Below are 21,520 nucleotides of genomic sequence, written 5' to 3'. Positions count from 1 at the left end.
GATAACAGTCACTACGAGGCTGGCCTTTCGCCATTGCCTCCATAAGGACCCACCCTATTGCTCACATCACTCCCGGAAAACACAAATAAAACCACAATGAGATCCGGTCTCTGTATATCCCAGAACTGCTGACATTGAGAAAACTGACAACCCCAAGTGCTGGAAGGATGTGAACAACTGGAACGCTCATTCGCTGCCAGTGGGGACGAAATCTGGCGGAACCAGTTTGGAATAAGGTCTGGGAGTTTCTTGTAAAACTAAATATATACCAACCCTATGACCCAGCATGTCCACACCTAAGACAAATGAAGACACAGGCCCACAAAAAGTCTTGTACAAGAATTCTGGAGCCACTTTATTCATTCAGCCAAAATATAAAATTAGCCCAGTTTTTCAGGGGTAAGAAAATGGAAAAAACAAATTGTGGTAGAGTCACATAACAGCAGATTGCCCAGCACTCTAAAGAAACAGACTTTAGATACGCAAAACAGCATGGGTGGACCTCAGAAACATTGTGCCAAGTGAAAGAAGCCTTACACAAAAGAGTGTGCATTGTATGATTCTGTTCTATGTGAATGGGTCTAGAATGTGCAAGACTATTTTATGGCAGAAAAAATCAGAACTGTGGTCCTGTCAGGGGAAGAAGCATGATGGGAACTTCCAGAGGTGAGGACGCTGTTCTACAGCCTGATAGCGCTTTACGCATCATCAAGACCCAGGGGCTGTGCAGTTACGACTTGTACACTCCACAAGATGAAAATTCTGAAACAAAGGAAAAAGAAACACGTTTTGAACCCAGTTAACACATGCTGAGGTACTTAGGAGGAAGTGTACTGAAATCTGCAATGTATTTTGAAACGCATCTAAAAAATATAGATCCATGGGTGAAGAGATGGGTGGATGTGGAGGACAGACATGCTAACAGGTAAGGAAACGTTAAAGGCAAAACCTAAGCAGGCAAATGGGTGTTCTCTGCAAATTCTTTCAACTCCGCTAGATGTTTGAAATTTTCCACAATGAAACTTTGAGAGAAGACAAGTCAAAATTCTGATATATTTGGATATTTTAAAATACACATCTAAATAACCCATATGTCAGGGAAGAACTAATGGGATCTTTAAAATATTTAGAACCGAACGACAATAAAATGCTGCGTGTCAAAACGTGAGATTTCATGACAATAGTACTTAAAGTGAAACGTACTGCTTAACTGTTGATATAAAAGATGCTAAAAAATAAATGAGCTGCAATTTTAAGTGAGAAAAAGAACTATAATAAAACCAAGAAAAATGAACATTGTGAGAGATAAAAGCAGAATTTAATAAGACAGATAAAAAGCCAGAATTTGGTTTTTGAAGAGACACAAAATAAATCTCTGGCAAGTCTGATAACAAGAAGATTCAAACCAATAACGTGGAGAATTTAAAAGGACGCATGAGTACAGATCCAACAAGAAGAAAATACTACAACTTTAAGCTGATAAATTTGGAAACAGATCGAATGAATAAACGTCTAAATAAATACAGCTTATAAATGAACGAAACTGATTTGAGAAAAATAGTAAGCCTGAGTTAATTACTGAACTGCTGAAATTCCATAAGTTCTTTAAAATTTTTCCTTCAGGATAACTAATACTCCCAGATGGTTGTACAGGTGAGATCATTCCAGCCATACATCATTCCTCCCTTGGAGAAAGAGGGAAAAATCCCCCCTGTCTCCTTCTATGAGGCCGTTATTATTTTGAAACCAAAGTAAAACAAAGAAGGAAAAACATGGCAGGACAATTCCAAGCATGAACATACATGCAAAAATCCTTCATCACACAGTAGGATCCCAAATTAAGTGATGTATTAAAAGGATAATAGTAGCCAGGAACATACCAAAAAAAACCAGGAAGGAGGGCAGTTTGTCATAACTTAACCTCATGCCAAGTGTTTGGGTCCATCAGAGGAGCCGGGGCTCTTAAGAGCTGCCATCAGAGGCCTCGGGGTGTGGGATGAAGCCAGGAGAAGCATCACTAATGCTGAGAAGGAAGGATTCTTCCAAGAAACCAGGGAAGACCCCAGAGGGATGTCTGAGGAAACTCACTGCCGTGTTCAGAGGAAACCACAGCGAATTAGGACAAGCTGTGCCTGTGAAAAACATACCCAAACAAACTGTTAGTCTAGAGGGCACTGGGAAGGGGAAAAAATGGGTACAATGAAGCCTGGCTGGTCCGCGGCCCACACGGGGTCCCAAAGGGCTAGTGCCAGGGAAGTGCTGGGGGACCAAGGTCCCCACCGTGTGCCAGGCAGACAGGAAGGCGGCGGGCAATCAGAGCTGTGCAGGTGGGTGTGCAGCAGCACGTGGCCCAGGCCCAGGGGTCGGACGTCCCCACAGCTCAGGAGCTGCTTGGGAGCAGGCAGAGGCACGGCCGAGACCCTGCATGGTCCTGGCTTCCTGTGGTTTACTGATCTTGTCTCCTCTAACACGAGGTGGGACTGACGCTCTAACTTCATTAAATGGGTGGACTTTATTAATAACACAGGCGCGGGGCGTGATAAGGAAGCTTCTGAAGGCAATCTGTCCAAAATAAGAAAACCAAGGTTCACCTGGAAGCACCCCAAGGAGAAGCACCAACACAGAAGGCGCAGTGGGCTCACAGCCTGGTGCTCGCCATGGCACCCACTTCATCGTAGCTGGAGCCTGAGGACCAGGACACTGGCAAGGGGGGCTCCCCTCCCACTGCTGAAGGGCCAGTTCCCTGCAGCAGGATGGGCAGGTCACCTGAGGCTGGGAAGGAGACTTTGTGAGCAGGCCACCAGGTCCTAGGGGCGACTCAACCATCCGTGAGAGAGAGATCATCCTAGATACCCGCTCTAGGGAGGCTGTTGGGTTTGTCAGAAAGACACAACCGGCAGGAGTTCATTGGTGTCCCTGGAAGGAGAGACGGACGGAGAAGCGGGGGCGGGAGGGACACCCCCACCCGGAGGGCTGCCTGGCTTGCATGGCTGCCCGCCTGTCCTCCTGGCTCCCAACCCCAAGGCATCACGTGGCAGAGTGGGCAGTGCAGAGGTGGACGAGACCAGCTTTGAGCTTTGGCCCCTCTGGCCCTTCCCAGGGAGCTTTGGCTCAGGTGCTTAACTCCCCTGGGTGGGCTCAGGTATGCTCTGCCCCCCCACCCAACCACTGGAGCAGAGTGTGGGGTCCCAGGGATGGGGTCGAGGCTTGTTGGTATGTAGGTACTTCCTTTAACCCCTCACATGCTCTGGGTGGCGTGGCTGAGTCTCCTCAGGGCAAGGGGCCTCGGGGAGCCCAGGGCCGCTGAGAGAGCCAGGAGCTAGCCAGGTTGTAGAGGCCCTGGGAGGCGTGCAGATATTTGTGTGCCCTCCCAACCATGCCCCTCAGGCGTCTGGTCCTCCTGGGAGCACCAGGCTCCTCTTCCTGGCTCCTCACTCCACACACCTGGTCCCCACCCACCAGTGAGGACCTGTGCCAAGTGTCACATCTCCGTGCTAACTCTGCCCAGCATGCGTCCTTATCTGACCCTTTTCTGGTTTGTCCAGTGATTGTCCGGAGACCCCCGAGACCCTGCCCTCCCTGCACCCTTTCCAGATGACCAGGCTGCCAGTACCTGCCTGGCGCTCGCGCACCATCCGTTAATGACAAGCTCCGCCTATGTGCTCCATCGGGGACCGACGCCACTCTCCTCAGAAACTGCGGGGAGCCGAGGACATGCAGGAGGCCGAGGAAGGGAACTAGCCTGACAGCACGGTTCCAAAGGCAGGGTTCCTCACCGAGGAACAAAGCCTACCCGCTGGCACAGTTCCGAGGGCAGGTTTAGAAATAGGGGAAAGGGCTTACCTGGCAGCACAGTTCCGAGGGCAAGTTCTAAAAATAATGAGGCTCACCTGCTAACCCGACAACAACATCAACAATAACAAGATGAAGGCTTTGCACAACAGTACAAGAATAAAACCACTTCTGGGAAAAATCAGTCTTTCTTGTTATTTACTTATTATTCAATCTTTCCTGTTATTTGTTTGTTATTTTTTGTTATTCTCCTATATTGTTTTGTGACTCAATAAAATTGGAACAACAAAAAATTGGAACAGTAATAAAATAATAAGAGCTTCACTTTGGTTGAATTCCCCCTATTCAGATCCAATGTAGGGAAAAACAAAGTATTCGTTAGTTTGTTACAAGTAAGAATGGGTTGTAGAGTTAGGCAATTGTGCTATGTACCATAGCTTACGAATAGGTTAGACATACATGGAAAAACATAATAATCTTGCTTTTAATGAATTTTGTAATAAGCTTTTAAGTTTTATGAAACTAAGTTGCTTTGATATAAAAAAATATTTTCTCATACTGTCCCCTGACCATAACGCTTTGAAGTTAGCACCCCAAGCTTTAATCCAAAACATGAGTTTTTGTAAATGTCAAATTCTTATGCTTGTGACCTTTCTAGTTGTTAAAGATTAGCTTAAAACAATAACAGGTGGTGCTTGCTAAAAGTAACCACAAAACGTTTTTTACCGAATCGCCTTATTTTCATATAACGTTTTTTCCACATGATGTTTTGTACCCATTGTAGTGTTACATGATGTATTGTATCCGTTGGTTTTCATTAAAATCCTTAGAATACAATGTATATCTACTGTACCATGTAATCTAAAAGTTTAACCTTTAAGAATATGACCTAAGCACTGTAATGTAAGTTACAATTAAGCTATCCATATAAACTGCTACCTATGCTAATGAAATTTGAGCAGTCCAGCGCCCTGAGAGAAGGGACAAAGAGGCGGTCTCCGTGTGCATCCCCGACACTGTCCATCCCCGCAGGGACACCCTGGCTGCTGGAGCTGGACTCCGGCAGGAAACATTCCCGCAGGGGCTCCGGGAAGGCCGTGGTGGCTCTGCCGCCCTGTCCTGGTGTCAGAGTGAGGGCAGGGGTGTAAGAGCCCTCACACTCCCTGGGCAGAGAGTCTCCAGGCTGCAGGTTTGCACCGCTCGAGTCCCCTGGGTCTTCGAGGATCTGCTCCTAGACAACTTCAGAGGAGACATCCCTGTGTCCCTGGGATCCTGCAAAGGGGCCCATGGAGAGAGACCCTCCCCAGAGACCCTCTCCCTAGAGAAAACCAGCCTCAGTACAGGTGGGGGGCCGTCTGCTCTGCCAGGGCTGCCTGTGACCACAGCGGGAGTTTGCAGCTGACAGTGTCCTCGAATCCCCAGTTCTAGGCCCGATGACCCAGGCCCTTGGCAGCCCAGGAGCTGGGAACCCCCGGCCCCGGGCACCCAGGGCTCACAGGGTCTATCTTCTCCAGCGTCCTGCTGACTTTCCCCACCCCCACAGCTCCGCCCCTGCTTCCAAGTGACCAAAAGTGGGAGCTGGAGTCCAGCCGTGCCCAGGGGCAGCAGCTCTGCACCTTTGCGTCTGCAGGGGCAGCTGGGAGCCCACGGGGGTCGGACAGGTCGGGAAGCTGGGTTCAGGGAAGTGATGGAATCCAGGTCAGGTCTCGGGAGGGATGGCGTGACCGATGTGCAGTCTGCTACTTGCCTGTGCGAGCATCAGCCTAAACCCAGACAGTAGGACTAAAACCCCTTCCTCCTTCAGAGGGTCCAAAGATTTGGGCTTCCCGGAGCATGGACACGGCCACGCCGCACTGCAGCTCCCGGCGCACCGTGTGGGCCGTGGCAAGGTCCAGGTCGGCGTCACAGACGGTGCCCAGGTCAGGCCATGTCTCACCTCCAGGCGCCCAGCGCAGGGGTGCCCACCCCCCGCCAGCCAGGCCTGTGTGTGTCCTGGGGGCAGACAGACAGGGCAGCCTGAGCACACAGTCCTCCTTCTTCCCTCCCTCGGAAGCTTCATGGGTAACTCTACTTCCCGTCAGGGACCCCCCGCCACGCACCACAGTCTCTTCCTGCACCCGACCCTCCCACAACTTCCTGCAAGTGCTGGGAACCCCACACGCCAGAGCAGTGGGTCCATGAGTGTTCACAGAGCTGGTCAGGTGGTGCCCATCCCTCCTTGAAAGGCCATGGTCCTGTCCCACCCACCACACCAGCCTGCCCAGATGCACTGCATGGCAGCAGGTTCCATGATCCCAAGGTGGGAAGGTAGAGAGGAGAAAACCACAGGGCCCCCCAGGACATGGTGCCTGAGCTGCCAGCTTCCTCCCCAGTCCAGACTCAGAGAGGCCCAAGCTCTTCTGTAGGCTCAGGCAGTTGACTGAAGGCTCAGACTGTCCCACGTGTTTCCAGTAAGTCCCAACTATGGCTGAAGTTAGCTTAGAGATGCTCAAAGCTGGCTGCATGTCTCTCATGTAGGGAAGCCCTGAAAAATCCCCTAAAGCTTCTGAGGGACTCCCCCCCACCAGGGGGAGCCCAGTGGAGACCCCAGGAAACAGCCCTGAGGGCCACTGAGCCATCCACTGTTTGCACCTCCCGCAGAGAAGGGTGGAAAAAAGGGCCCACTGTCTGTCCTGCGCCCGCTGCTCCTGCTGCTCCTTCAGCACCCACGGCGAGGAGCTAGAGGCACAGACCCAGTCACATGGAGACAGGCTCACCCACGGCACCCCCACACTCCCACACCCAGTAGGTGAGCCAAGATGTTTCTGGTCCCTCCTGCCCCTTTATTTATTGAGGTCCTTAGGGCTGAGTATCAATCACTTACAAGCAGGCCCCGGGCAGTGGCTCTGAGGTCGGGCACAGGTCAGCCTCCTTCCACCTCCCAGGGCCACCTCCCAAGCTACAACTGCAACCATCCAGCTTTTCCTTTGAACACTGTAAAACCAACCCTGTTCCACAAACTCCATCCGCATGGACTCCTTGATGGCGGTGCCTTGAAGTCTGCCAGTGTAACACGCACGAGACCACTTGCAGGAGCCCTTGGAGGAATGCGCTCCTCTGTCGGAAAAATTCTCAAAAAGCCTGCTTCTGAAGCTGAGATGCTGAAAACAAGAGGAATGTGGCGTTTCTGGAGAAATCACTCTCTCCCTCCCTTAAACCCCAGGAAATATTCCTAACATCTTGAAATGTTGGCACCAATCTAGAGGTCACTGAGCTGACCCCCAAGGGGACACACAGGCCTAGAACCAAAGAAGTTATGAGCTTCTCCAGGCCACCCGGCGTTAGTCCCAGGACACCAGATCCAAAGCGATAGTGCTGAGAAATAAAAATGGTGCCTGTCCTATCAGCAAACAAAAGATGTCACAGGCATCAGCTACTGCAGCCACCCCCAAGGGTGAGCAGGGAGCCCTGAGGGCACACGGGAAGGAAATGAAGACCACCTGCCATCTAGCAGCCACAAGACTGCAGCCTCTCCCCAGGGTGAGCCGGGTGAGCCCCGAGGGAGCTCAGGCTGTGAAACCACAAGATGCTGGCCCCGAGAGCTGAGGTGTGCACCACAGGAGTGATTGCTGTGAGCCCAGACCTTACGTCTCCCGGGCTCAGAAAAGCACCAGGCCCTTGAGATGCCTCGTTTTCTGTTATTAGCAACACTCTTTGCTCCCCCCACCTGCCCTTTGTTGCAAAACTCCTGCAGATCCCGGCGCCTCCCTCGCCAACTCAGAGCACTTTTCTCGGGGTCACTTGAGAGGCTGCCTCCTGGGCTTAAGTCCTCAGTTTTGTCCACCAAATAAAATCTAATTCTCAACTTTCAGGGTGTGCATATTTTTTTAGTCGACAGGGTTCTGGAATGATCAGGGAGTAGGCTTCCAAGGGACTGGGCCAGGAGAGCAACCTTCTTACCCGAGCAGACGACCTCACCAGCCAGGACACAGGCTTAAAGATCGCCCGGCTGGCCTTGCAGTTCAGCACAGCTGGCTCAGAGCCCTCACACACAACACACTGCTGCCCCTTTCTAGAACCTCTGTCTCTGGTACGGGGCTGAGCCACACCCCAGCTCCCTGCAGAGGACAGTGAAGGTGGGGTCGGCTGATGGCTGCTCACAGTATGTCAATGTCTGGCTGGAACATGCTCGGCCCCGGGACCCCGCACAGGGGCTCCGTCCCCTCACCGGTTTTATCACTACGTCCAGACCCCCTGCAAAAAAGAACCCATCCATTTCACTGGCCTTGCAGATAAACCTCTCCAGTTCCCCTCCTGGGGGCTGCTGGCTGCGTGGCCCCCTCCGTGTCCTCACAGATTCTTCCCAGCCGTGTTCCCCGTCCACCTGCCTGGCTTTTCCCCCTGCAGCCAGGACCTCCCGGGGAGTCCTGCCCCTGCCTCCCAAATCCTGCACTAGCCTTTCAACCCTGTCTCCTCCCCACATACCCTGAACATCCCACCTGAATGTGGGACAGGACCTCTCCAAGGAGAGGCAACTCAAGAAGCCTCTGGCCAAGGTAAGAATTGCCCTTATTGTAATGGTCTCATTGTAACGGCTGCCCAGGTCTCAAGTTCTCACACAACCTGGCTGCTCCTTCCCGCCCCCACTAGGAAAGGTATGCAGCCCCCTCCTCACCCTGCCCTATGGGGACACATATGCCCCCAACCAACCAGCAGGTGTATCCTAAGACCTCTCCTCGCTCCTTTGTCCCTGGGCTAGGAAAACAGACGCCCCACGCACCTGCTCTCCCTGATGACCAGAGGTGGTCCCACTGGCTAGCAGTGCTGCTCAGCTCAATCAGCTTATCTTTCTTCTCACGTCGCTCTGAGAATGGAAGTTTTTTCCAACGTGCACATGGACCGCAACACCGAACATCCCTCCGGAAGGAGAAAGGACAGTGACCTCCCCAACACAACAACCCTCCCACCGAGTCCCGCCTCTTCCAGGCCTTTGGTCCCACCTCAGCCTGGGCGCAGTCAAAGGGCCACCATCCAAGCCAAGGCACCTCTTTCACCAGGGGCCTCCTCCAGCTCCCGACCCGTTTCCTCTTTGTGATCGTGCTCTTCTGAGAGTCTCCGCTCCCTCGGTGTCCGGCCCCACAGCCAGGTTAGGCCCCTTGCTCGCATTGTCACCTGCGGTGCCCCTGAGATTCCCGGGCTGCCTGCCTCCCTGGCCACCCTCAGTCCCCCAGCGAGCAACAGTTCACACACATGCTGAGCCTGCAGCTGGATGAGTGTAGACAAATGCGTTTCCACGCAACCACCACCCGACCAAGACCCAGGCTGTGCACCCCAGAGAGTTCCCAAGCTTGGCACGAACGGCTGACAAGCCCATGAGGCGCCGTGACTCCTCTTTTTTCTCTGGGTTTCCTGCTGAACCTTTGGGCGCCTCTAAGCCCTGCTGCCCCAGGTGGGCAGGACTCCCCTGCACCCAGCCTGGGCTCTTTTGCACCCCTTTCCCCAGACGCAGCACCCCCAGAGCAGCAATTTCATCGCCCTTCATGGTGTCATCAGCCCGCGGGTCACACAGCTGCTCTTCGGCCCAGATCAGCCCAGCTTGAAAACCCTCCTGGGGAGGGTCTGAGACCCGGGCCACAGGCCACAGCCCCTGTGTGCGCTTCCACGACCACTGCTCACACTTCTGCCCCAGCGCTGGGGTCTCATCTTTGCCCACAGCCCCCCACAACCCCAGGGATTGCGGGTTCTCCTCATGTGCCAGGCGCAGCGTGGGCCCCAGCAGGGTCAGAGGGGACCAGCCCTCGCCTGAGCACATCACCGCCGGCACCCAGTCGTGCTGCCAGGGCTGTGGGCCCCAGGCCCCCAGGGCGCACTCATGGATGGACAGCTCGTTGCCCTGGCAGGTCAGGCTGTGCAGCCAGTGCTGAGTCCTGATTTCAGGGCTCAGGACCTTCCCGGGAGCGCCAAAGGCGGACCCGCAGCCTAGCTCCCTGTAGACTGCCTCAGCCGCTGCAAAGCCCCAGGTGTCAGGCGCAGGGTGCCCCGCGGGCCCCAAGGCTGAAGCAGTAGGATCCCATTACAGCGGGTGAGGCGGAGGGAGAGGCCCAGCTGCTCCTCGGAGGCCCCTCCTGAAAGGGACACAGGCCCGGGTCAAGGACACCCTGGCCGACTCTGCCCTCAGTACCAGAGAGGCCCTTCCAGGAACCCAGGAATAGGCGTGGCAGAGGCCTGAAGTCCTTTTGTGGGACCGGTGCAGACCTCCTGAGTGAGGTCCGAGAGGCGCACTGACCTCCTCCGACCCCTTCAAAACTGTGCTGGCAGACCCCGAGGCAGGCCCCTTCCAGCCAGGGCACTGGGCATCTGAACTGCCCTGAATCAGCACCTCCAAGCACGCGGGTGACACCCAGCCACCTCTGGGCCCCGAGAGCAAAGATCTGCTCCTTCTCCTTCTTCCAGGTCCTCAGAGATGCCAGCTGTACCCCCACACACTCACTCGCTCACGTGAAAGATCACTTGAAGACTGGCACGGGTTTGGAGAGCCCGCTTGCTTCGCTGTTCTGACTCCCAGGACGGACCGCTCGCCGGTCTCCATTTCTCTGGGGACTGGCAGCCTCACTGGGAGCTGTGTCTCTGGAAGCTGTCTGCAGCAAGGCCCCATGTGGCCCAACCCTGCAGCCCCTCTATAAACCAGCACATCCGGGGGCAGCCTCGAGGAAGCTGGAGGAGGGAACGGTGGCGTCGCGGGAGGGCCCTGTGGGGCATCCCCGCCTCGTCCTCCTGGCCGGTGTGGCTTTTACAGGGAAGGTGGGGTGACAGGGGGATTCAGTGTGGAGGGTCAGTGTGGGGGAGCTCAGCAGTGAGAGAAGCAAGGGGGCTGGGGGGGGGCTTCTGTGATATGGTGACAAACCTGAGGGAGCTGCCCCAGGAAGAAGGTGGCCAGGGAAACGGTGACAGGGCCAGGAATGCCCGCCCTCCAGAGCGGCGCACTGGGACCCTGTGTGTCATCTAATAAGGCAGCAGCCTCGAAGAGTGGGCTGGGACACACCACTCATGCTGGACCCTGCTGTGAGCAGGAGCGTCCCACAGCAGTCCTGGCACAGAGAAGGGGGAAGGAGAAAGCAGCCAGGCCAGGACGTGGGGCCTGGGCGACGCCAGCGAGGGTAACTGCTTGGCGCCATGGAGGCCTTGCAAGGAGTTCCCTGAGCTGAGAAGAGTTGCTGTCAGGCTGAGACTCAGAGAAGCAAGACTGGAGGGCTCCTAGGAGACCAGAGGCCAAGAGCGGAAGGTCAGGGAGAGGGAGAAGCAAAGTCAAGCCAGGGCCCCCAACCCCAGAGAGCCCCCCACAGCTCCAGGAGCCCAGGCAGAGAGCAAGGAGGGGGTGCACCCCAGCCCCTCAGCCCTAATGCTGGGAGGTCTCACAGGCAGAGGGGGCAGGTATGCATACGAGCCTATGGTGCCAAGATGCCTGGGGGCGTGGGAGACCGAGGGCCAGGTTGCCGGTGATGGAGGAAACCCACAGTGGTATCAAACTATTCTACACTATAAAGCATCTTAAGTATCATGATTAGTGATACTCTCAGAACTGAGTCCAGAGCCCTGGCACAGGGACCTGGGAGCCCACTCCAGACACACTCGGGGATGAACAGGGCCCACCCTTTCCGAGCCAGCCCAGTCTCAGCTGCTGCTGAAGCAGAAGCAGGAGACACTCACCTGTAGGAACAGCCTGGAGGACGAGGAAAAGTGACCCAAGGCCCAGGAGGCAGAGAGGGGACCTCATGATACCACCTGCTTAGCTGTGAAAGCAGATGCCCCAGGGCTGGGCCATCATAGTGCAGGCAGAAGCCAAGGCAAGAGGGCCAGTCAGGATGCGGAACTTCTCAGTGGGTGCACCTGTGATGCTCCACTCACAAGCACCCAGTGGGCCACGCTGTCCCGTGCACTGCCCTGTCCGTGTAAGGAGGACCAGCTCTGGGCGTTGCCTCCATCCTAGCAGAAGGCACAGCTGCAGGGACCTCAGGGGGCCGCTTGCCCTGCCTGTAGCCCTGAGCCCTGGTTGCTGAAGGACTCTGGGTGCCCAGCACCGCTGGGGTGCAGGCTGATGAGGTCCCTGTGCCCAGGACAACACTGAGACACAACCTGCGAAGGCAGTTCCATGTCCAGGTGGACGGGGACGTGAAGTGTGCACCCCGCATGCCAGGGCAGTGCAGACAGCTCAGTGCCCAGCAGGGGAGAGCAGGACAGCACTTCTGTGCCAGGAGCAAAGGAACTGAGCTATAGAGCCTGTGGTTACGACAGAGCGGAGAAGCCATCGCAGGCTGAGAAGACAGACCCTGAAGAGGGTGGTGTGAACAGAACCTGTGAGACCCCAGCTGACAGCCATGGTGGGAGGAGCAATCTAAGAGCAGAGGGCGGGTGTGAGCTGCTAGGGACAGAAGCAGGACAGTGCCCAGAGGGGGGCCTGGGAGCCGGGCAGGCTGCAACTCTAGGTCAGATGGTCAGGGAGGGACCTGAAGAAACAGCCACAGGATCCTGCAGAGAAGAGCTTCTGAGGCAGAGGGCCCCATACAAAGGCCCTGGGGTCAAAGAGCCCTGCCTACTCCTGCACCCGCAGGGGAGCTGAGGGCTGGGGCAGAGGGAGCAGAGAGGAGGCCAGGGAGGACCTCACACATGGGAAGGACCCTGGCCTCCACTCCGCAGGCAGGGAGCCTTGGAAGGTCTGAGCAGTGACCTTGAACAAACCAACACTGAGGACTCTCTTGGGCTGGCAGGGAAGGAAAAGCCTGGGCGGGCAGGGCAGCGGAGGGTGCGAAGAGCCCTTCTGCGGACCAAACTGACCGGGAGGAGGGAGGAGGAGGAAGCCAGAGTTTAACCTGAGGGCCTGGAGGAGCCGCCTCAACAGAGGTGGGCGGTGCCAGGGACAGGCTGCCTCCAAGGCTGAGGCTGTTTCCCTCAAAGATAACGGTATTTTTACTGAGATATAAGATCCTAGAAAAAGAAAAGCAAACTAAACTCAGAGTAAGCTGAAGTAAGGAAATAAAGAAATCAGCGAGGCAGTAAATAAAAGGGAAGAGAAAGCCAAGAACTGGGTGGTTGAAGAGGCTGCTAAAATGAGTAAACCTCTAGTCAGGCTGATTGGGAGAAAGGGACCGAAGACACAAATCACCCGTATCAAGGACAGAAGACGTGACATCGCAGCACAACCCCATACGTTATACAGCTATCAAAGGGCAGTAGGGGATACCATGAACTGTTTCATACCAACACATTCAAAACATACACAAAATGGACGAATTCCTGGAAAGACGCAAAGTATCAAATTCATGCAAAAAGAAATCATAAATAGTCTACTGAAAACAATTGAATCTGTCGCTAAAAATCTTCCCACCAGGAGTTCTTGTCGTGGCGCAGTGGTTAACGAATCCGACTAGGAACCATGAGGTTGCAGGTTCGATCCCTGCCCTGGCTCAGTGGCTTAACGATCCGGCGTTGCCGTGAGCTGTGGTGTAGGTCGCAGACGCGGCTCGGATCCCGCGTTGCTGTGGCTCTGGCGTAGGCCGGCGGCTACAGCTCCGATTCGACCCCTAGCCTGGGAACCTCCATGTGCTGCGGGAGGGGCCCAAGAAATGGCAAAAAGACAAAAAAAAAAAAAAAATCTTCCCACCAAAGAAAACCCAAGCCTAGATGACATCACTGGTGTATTCTACCAAAAATTTTAAAAAGAAATATTCAATTCAAAATGCCAAGAAAGAAAGAAAATCATTTCTATACAAACTCATCCATAAAATTAAACAAGAAAGAACACTTCCAATTCATTCCGTGAGGTCGCTCTCCCTAGTTTCAAAACCAGAAGAAGGTGTAACAAGAAGACTGGGTACCAACATCACTCACACCTTTAAATACAAACTTTCTAAACCAAATCTTCTAAAGAAACTTTCTAGACAAAATAATTTGCAAAGTGAAAAAGCCCCACCTTAAAAGAGTACATGTGTATAATTCCATTTAAATAAAGTTCACAAAGTGTTACACACATAGAGAACAGACTCGCGGTCGGCAAGCGGGGAGGGGGAAGTGGGACGGAAGGGGACTTGGGGTTGGTAGATGCCAACAGTCACATTTACATGGATTGGCAGCAAGGTCCTACGTAGAGCACAGGGAACTCTAGCCAGGGCGTTGGACAGAGCACGAGGAGCGACGATATCAGAAAAAAGGATGTGTTTTATATACGCATATAGAGAGAGATGTGACTGGGTCAATTTGCCGGACAGCAGCAATAGACACAAGATTGTGCGAGCTATACTTTAATAGAAAAAATAAAATAAAATAAAATTCAGAAAGTGCAAACTAATTCAGTGTCGAAAGCTGAACCACGATTCCCTGTGGGGGTGGGTGCAGGAGCGACGAGAGACAGACAGGGCGTGAGGGCTGGACAGTCTCACGGTGACACGAAGGTCGCGACTTGCGGCCGTGCACACTGCGACACACGAGGTAGGTGCTGCGCTAGTTCTACCTCGATAAGAGAATTAAAAGGAAAACAAAGACACAGCATATCAAAACTTTGGGGGTGCAGCTAAAACCACACTAAGAGGAAACATCACAACCTGAAATAATTACACTAAAAAGAAGAAAAGCTGACAATTAGTGCTCAAAACATTCACATAAAAAAGCCAGAAGAAGTAGGAGGAAAGAAATTACAAAGCTGAGAGCAGAACCAAGTGAAATCGAAAGCAGACGTTCAACGAAAACTGGGAAGAAGGACAAAGGTTCGTGTTCCACGCGCCCTGGGAGGTGCTGGTGATGAGAACGCCCCTCTGACAACATTGATCACGACCCCGAGTGAGGAGACAGCGGTGAGCAGCGTCCTGAGCAGAGTGCCCACGGCTGCAGAGCTCAGGGCCATTAAAATAACAGCCGGCGTGAACCACTGCATGCCTGGTACACTTAGAAATTTTAGATAATATTGCCAATTCGTCGAAGAACTTGACAAACCAAATATGAGATTAAAAAAAAAAAACCTGGATGCTCCAACTATCTGTATTTTTAAAAATTGAATCTGAGCAAAAAAAAAAAAAAAAAAAAAAAAAAAAAAATTCCCGAAAAGAAAACTCCAGTCCTAGATGGCATCACTGTTGAATCCTTCCAAACACTTAAGGACGAAATGAAACCAACGCTACACGAAGTCTTGCAAATATTTTTTTAAAACATAAGGAATTTGTCCTATGGCTGAATAATCATTATACCAAAAAATGAAACAGAAACACTCACAACAAGGAAAATTATACATCAAATTCTCCTCTATTTACTTCTGAGAACTGCAAAAGAACGTCACACCATGACAAAGCTGAGTTCGTTTAACCCAAGGCTGGTTTAACATTTGAAAATCAGTCAATACTGCTCTCACCTTGCTAACCAAAAAGTGGAGGAAAGTCATGTGTTACCTTAACGGACACAGAAAACCATTTTCTAGGCCAATGTTCTCATGAAAAAAGGCAAAACACCTAAAAAATTCAGAATAGATTGGATTGTCTTTGGTCTGATAAATGACATCTACCAAAGAAAAGAACCTCAGATGTCCCATTCATGGGTGACATGAAGTATGAAACCCCGTCACTCTTTGTTGCAAATCAGAGAAGGGAAGGTGCCCGCCCGCCGCCCGCTCTTCAGCACGGGGTGGGTCCTGGCCTGTGAAATATGCACAAGAAGAGGAGACTCAAGGTGCGAGAACTGGAAAGGCGAGGGTAAGTTCGACGTTGTTCGCAGGTGGCATGATCACTCACCGAGAGTCTGCGAGACCCTCTGGGTGCCGTTAGGAAGGATCAAAAACGGGGAAGGGAAGTGAGTGCCTGCTTCCACCACGGAGGCTCCGGTACTTATTCTGCAACGTGAGGATGATACCATTGTGCTTAAAAAAAAAAAAAAATGAAGCACAGCTATGGATTTCTACACGCATTTGTATTTGTCATAACCAGGAGCCTCCAGGCTACGCAGCACATCTGTCCACAGCGAGGACCTCCCAGCAGGAACAAGGACGGGGGGACACGCGGGTGGAGGAGGGCCGGGATTCTATGCGAGCCTTGAGGACGCTGCACTCGTTCTCAAATTGAACACAACTGCAAAGGAAAGTGAAGACCTGTGACTTTGCAACCGGAGGCCCACGTGCATTTTCTCCAGGTGTTTTACAGCCGCGTCTCCTGCAGCGGAAGTGCAGCCTCATCGCGTAACCCTGAGGGCGCGGTCTTCTCCCTTCTCCAGCGCAGACTGTGCATCTGCGAGGCTCGCGCCCTCCGAAACAGGTCACCAGACACGGTGTTACCGTGTTGGCAGGGAGTGCAGATAGCCCCAGAAGCCACGATGACTCACCACAGTAGTCCGGTCTGTTCAGACGTCCCTCTTGTTGGGGATGCACAGAAATGTCACCAAAAGAGCACGTGTCAGAGTGCTGAGCTCCGACACCAGCACTCAGTCCCCCTCCACAGCCCCTGCTCACCCACATGAGGACACTGAGGCGGGTTGCGGCCGTCAGACGCGCACCCCACCCCACCCCGTGGAGGTCCTCACCAGAGACCCTTCCCACCTGGGCGGCCCCTGGAGCTGCTCTCCCTGGAGTGGGACAGGCCCACTGGGGGCGGGGCTTTCCGACTGAGCCCCGGAGACCCACTCCATCCCCACTGGTTTGGTCCTGCATGGCCCCTGCCCGAGGGAGCCCCTTGCACCTAGACAGCCTGTGGTCAGCACCCCCTCCTGGTGAGTCCTCCAAAGTCCCACCTCCAGGTCCACCCCATGGAGCTGGGAGCACAGACACACCTGCCACGGGCATCCAACCGCACCGTGGTCCTCCTCACCCGGGGGCTTAGCTCAGGCTCCGCAATTTCCTCATCTGGCACAGCTGGAGGCAGCTCCCCGAGGAGGTCACAAGGGGGTTCTCCAGGAGGTGCCTTGGAGCTCCCCAGACCTAAGGCAGGGAGGAGCATGGCCACACACAGGCCCTCGGTGTGGATGCGGCCATGGAGGTGGGGTGGCGACCTCAGGACACCACTCAGCAGAAAGGCTGAATGCTCCGGGCTGGGACCTGGAGGCTGCAGGGATGTGACCATCCCCCTCCATGGGTGCCCATGGCTGGCCACCAGCCCCTCATCATGGAAGCCAGATGCAACTCCCCCTTGAGCCCCAGCGTGACTTCCTGATGGGGCCCTCTAAGATTCAACCCAGAGTCCCAGGAGTCAGGGGCCAATTACTTTCCAAGTCCCTCTCTTTGGCCAGTAGGAAGACACTCTGTGAATGCCACCCCCCAGCCCCTGCCCCATAGGGACCACAACACCAGGCTGGAGTGCTGCTCTCGTTTTCACCACACTGACCAGGGGGCTGGGGCAGGTGTGCACACCTCCCTGCTTCATCCGTGTGATTCGGAGCAGGGTCAGGAGGCCCAGGAGGCCCAGAAGAAGACCAAGAAAGGATCCCAGGACTTTGCTGATGGCCCTGAGCACCAGGCAGGATTCGGGGGGCAGCGAAGGGGCTGGGCCAGGCTCTGTGGAAAGAGAAGTCGGGAGCGGGGTCAGTGGTGGGTGAATGAACCTTCAGTGGTGGGGCGCAGTGCCCACACCCGCACCCTCACGGATCAGCATGTGGCTTCCGAAATATTGCAGGAAGCATCTTCAGGTCCCTGCAGGGCTGAGCACCCCAGAATCAGCTAGTGTGTGCCAGTGGGGTGCCATGTTTCTGCTCTCAGAGGGCATTGCCCCCCGCCCATGACACAGTGAACTTCATGGTCCCAGAGCAACTACATGAGGCAAACTATTTTACTATACTCAGTAAAAGCTACCCACAGCTAGTATGCTGCTACAATCGCTGCCATGGTCTTTGTCCTCTGCCAATAACACAGTGCAGCACTTGGAAGTAAAGGCAGTGTCCAAACTAACAGAGGCTCCGCAGCCCCACACTTGCCCCTAGGTGACCCCACTCCACAGCTGTGAGCATGAATCAGGGGCAAGTACAAGTCGTGTCCCCAAAATATTGGAGGAAACCACAACAGACCAGCTCATCTCAAGAGAAGTCAAGGAGGAAACCCATCACCACATGGGGCCCATCCTCAAGCCCAGCAGGGACAGAGGGAGCCAGAGGCCCTGCCCACTCACCTGAGCAGCTCACTCATCTCCCAGCAGAGCCCCGTCCGCCCTCGGCCTCCCACTTGATCCAGTGCTCTCACTGACCCACCTGAGCAGACCGTGGTGGCCGTGTTGCCACGGGCACAGGCTGGGGCCACCAGGGTGCTCACTGGGCAATGCTACAGGTAGGGCTCGGTCCCCACGCAGTGAAACATGTTGGGCCAGATGCCTGCATCCCCGTCCCCAAAATGGCCTCCTGCTGTTGTGGCCACCATGTTGCCACAGTTGAGCTGCTGGCAGAGGACCGTGGCATCTGTTAGGTCCCAGTGGGCAGCACAGAGGGGCACCCAGCACCCCTGAACCTGGAGCTCTATGCACCCCTCACAGGCACTGCTGCCACTGACCAGCCAGAACTCTGGGGGAAGATGGGGTGTCAGCACTGTCCCAGATCTGCTGCATCTCTCCTTACAGTGAGCTTGGCTAAAAACAGTCTGTTCCCAGACTTGGGAGGGACAGACTGAGAACTACAGCTCTGAGGAGTGACGTCACTGAAAATGGTAGCCAAGGGACACCAAAATCTATCTCTTCACTAAAGCAGTGGTTAAGCTGGAGAAAAGAGTCAAAGCCAACTCTTTCAGCAGTCTGCAATGTAAGAAATAGCAAGAAAGCATTAATGAAAAATGAAGTTGTCAAATGTTGTCTCCATGCAAACAGGAAGAGAATAGGAAGATAGAGAAAGTGGCAGAAGATTGAAACTCCAAACTCCATCCTTCTTCTAAAGCAATGATTAAGCTGATAAAATTGTAGTAACCAACATTTTTGGAACTCTGGTATCTAATCAAAAACTTGTTGGGAGTTCCCTTGCGGTGTGGTGGATTAAGGATCCAGCGTTGTCACTGCAGCAGCTCGGGTTGCTGCTATAGAGCAGGTTTGATCAGCCTGGAATTTCCACATGCTCTAGGTACAGCCAATAAATAAATGAGTAAATAAATACTTTTAAAGAAAACTCGTGACACTAAGAAACACTTAATAAAGTAATAAGTTTGCCAATATGGCTCTAAACAGGTAAGAAGTGAATGCTAAGGAAGAGTTGGAAAATGGCCTGCCTTAGCATTAAAGATGTGGTCCAATGAAGACCTAATACACAAAACCAGAAGAGTTTTGAGTTTGGTTTATTTATTTTTAGCTAAAAGAACTTAAGAAAATTTTCTATCAAATCACTATCTCACCACTCGGCTAATGAAAAAGAGACCTCAGTGCCACTCTTTATAAAACTTGTTTAGAAATATCACTAAACATGTAAAAAACTGAGAGTTCCCATTGTGGCTCAGTGGTTAATAAACCCAACTAGTATCTATGATGCTGCAGGTTCAATCCCTGGCCTCACTCAGTGGGTTAAGGACCCGACGTTGTCATGAGCTGTGGTGTAGGTCACAGAGGTGGCTTGGATCCCACATTGCTATGGCTGTGGTTTTGGCCAGCAGCTACAGCTCCAATTTGACCCCTAGCCTGGGAACCTCCATATGCCATGGGTGAGGCCCTAAAAAGACAAAAAAAATGTAAAAAACTATAACCCATAACAATATCTACAACAAACTCTGAGGTGAGGTAGGGTGGAGAATATGGTTTTTGGAGCTGCCACATTATAATAATTCAAAATTTCCCGCTTTCAACAACAACAAAAAATAAGACACATACAAAGGATCAAGAAAGTATGACACAGGGAGTTCCCATCGTGGCGCAGTGGTTAACGAATCCAACTAGGAACCATGAGGTTGTGGGTTTGATCCCTGCCCTTGCTCAGTTGTTGACAATCCGGCATTGCCGTGAGCTGTGGTGTAGGTCGCAGATGTGGCTCAGATCCCACATTGCCATGGCTTTGGTGTAGGCCGGTGGCTACAGCTCCAATTGGATCCCTAGCCTGGGAACATCCCATATGCTGCGGGAGCGGCCCAAGAAATGGCAAAAAGACAAAATATATATATATATATATGGCACGGTCACATGAGAAAAGAAAAAAATGGAAACTGCCCCTGAGAAAGCTAAATCATTAGACTTACTAGACAGAGACTTTAAATGTAGAGTCTTAAATATGCTCAAAGAGCTGAAAGAAACCAGGATAATGATACCTCATAAATGGGGAATTTCAATAAAGAGACATAAGTAACTTTTTTTAAAAAACCAGATTGAGTTTCTGGAATTTAAAATAATTGAACTGGAAATTTCACTATAGGGGTCAGCAGAAGATTTGAGCAAACAAAAGAATCAATGAGCCAGAGATTATCAATAGATATTATCCAGTCTGAGGAGTAGAAAGGAAAAAAACGAAGGAAAATGTGTAGATCTAGAAAGTCAGCAGGACACGATCAAGTGTACCAACATATACATAATGGGTGTGCTAGAAAGAAAGGAGAGAGAAAATGGTAGAAAAAATATTTGGAGAAATAATGGGGAAAACATTTCAGGTTTGATGAAAGACATGAACCTACATGTCCAAGAAGCTCAACAAATTCCAAGTCGACTGTGGTCAAAAAGCTCTACACTTAGACACATTATAATCAAACTGTCAAACACCAAATTGAAAGAGAGCACTGAAGGAACAAAAGAGAAATGACTCATCAAGTACAAAGATCCTCAACAATATTAACATTTGACTTCTTATCAGAAACCATGGAAACCAGAGGACAGTGTGATAATGCATTTAAAATGCTGACAGAAGAGTTCCCATTGTTGCGCAGTGGTTAACGAATCCAACTAGGAACCATGAGGTTGTGGGTTCAGTCCCTGCCCTTGCTCAGTGGGTTAACGATCCGGCGTTGCTGTGAGCTGTGGTGTAGGTTGCAGACGCTGCTCAGATCCCATGTTCCTGTGGCTCTAGTGTAGGCCAGTGGCTATAGCTCCGATTGGACCCCTAGCCTGGGAATCTCCATATGCCACGGAAGCAGCCCAAGAAATGGCAAAAAGACAAATAAATAAATAAATAAAATGCTGACAGAAAGACAAGGAAACAACTTAAATGTCCATCAACAGATGATTGGATTAAGCAGATGTGGTATATATACACAATGGAATATTACTCAGTCATAAAAAAGAACAAAATAACGTCATTTGCAGCAACATAGATGCAACTATGATCATACTAAGTGAAATTAGAAAGAAGACAAATACCATATATCACTTATATGTGGAATCTAAAATATGGCACAAATGAACCTATCTACAGAAGAGAAACGACTCACAGACATGGAGAACAGACTTGTGGTTTCCAAGGGAAGGTGGAGGGAACAGAATGGACTGGGAGTTTGGGGTTAATAGATGTTAGATGCAAACTGTTGCATTTTAAATGGATAAGCAATGAGGTCCGACTGTATAGCACCAGAAAATATATCCAATCTCTTATGATAGAACATGATGGAAGATTATATGAGAACAAGAATGTAAACAAATGGATAACTGGGTCATTTTGCTGTACAGCAGAAATTGACACAACATTGTAAACCAACCATACTTTAATAAAATAAAGTGCCGGCAGAAAAAAATACCTGTTACCCCCAAAATCCTATATCCACCAAGGCTATCCTTTAAAAATGAAGGAGAAATCAAAACAAACACTAAAGGAATTCATTGCTAGTAGACCTTTCCTAAAAGAAATG

General features: G+C 51.9%; 1 long non-coding RNA gene across 11 annotated transcripts; it reads right to left on the bottom strand.

The window, feature by feature from the left end:
- On the bottom strand, positions 334-12,069 carry LOC110256849. 11 transcript variants are annotated; one of them, XR_002338887.1, is made up of 4 exons: positions 2,767-12,069; positions 2,281-2,562; positions 1,881-2,132; positions 334-762 (listed from the first exon to the last, which is right to left on the bottom strand). It is a non-coding gene; the product is annotated as an uncharacterized LOC110256849 (long non-coding RNA). The 11 variants fall into 11 exon arrangements; XR_002338883.1 differs by lacking the exon at positions 2,281-2,562 and having other exon boundaries at positions 2,592-2,916; positions 3,614-12,069; XR_002338886.1 differs by lacking the exon at positions 2,281-2,562 and having other exon boundaries at positions 2,767-2,916; positions 3,614-12,069.

This window comes from Sus scrofa, chromosome 14 (assembly GCF_000003025.6).
Source record: "Sus scrofa isolate TJ Tabasco breed Duroc chromosome 14, Sscrofa11.1, whole genome shotgun sequence".
In the NCBI taxonomy this organism is placed as follows: domain Eukaryota; kingdom Metazoa; phylum Chordata; class Mammalia; order Artiodactyla; family Suidae; genus Sus; species Sus scrofa.
Note: the sequence above shows the minus strand (reverse complement) of the source record. Positions and strands in the feature narration are given on the sequence as shown.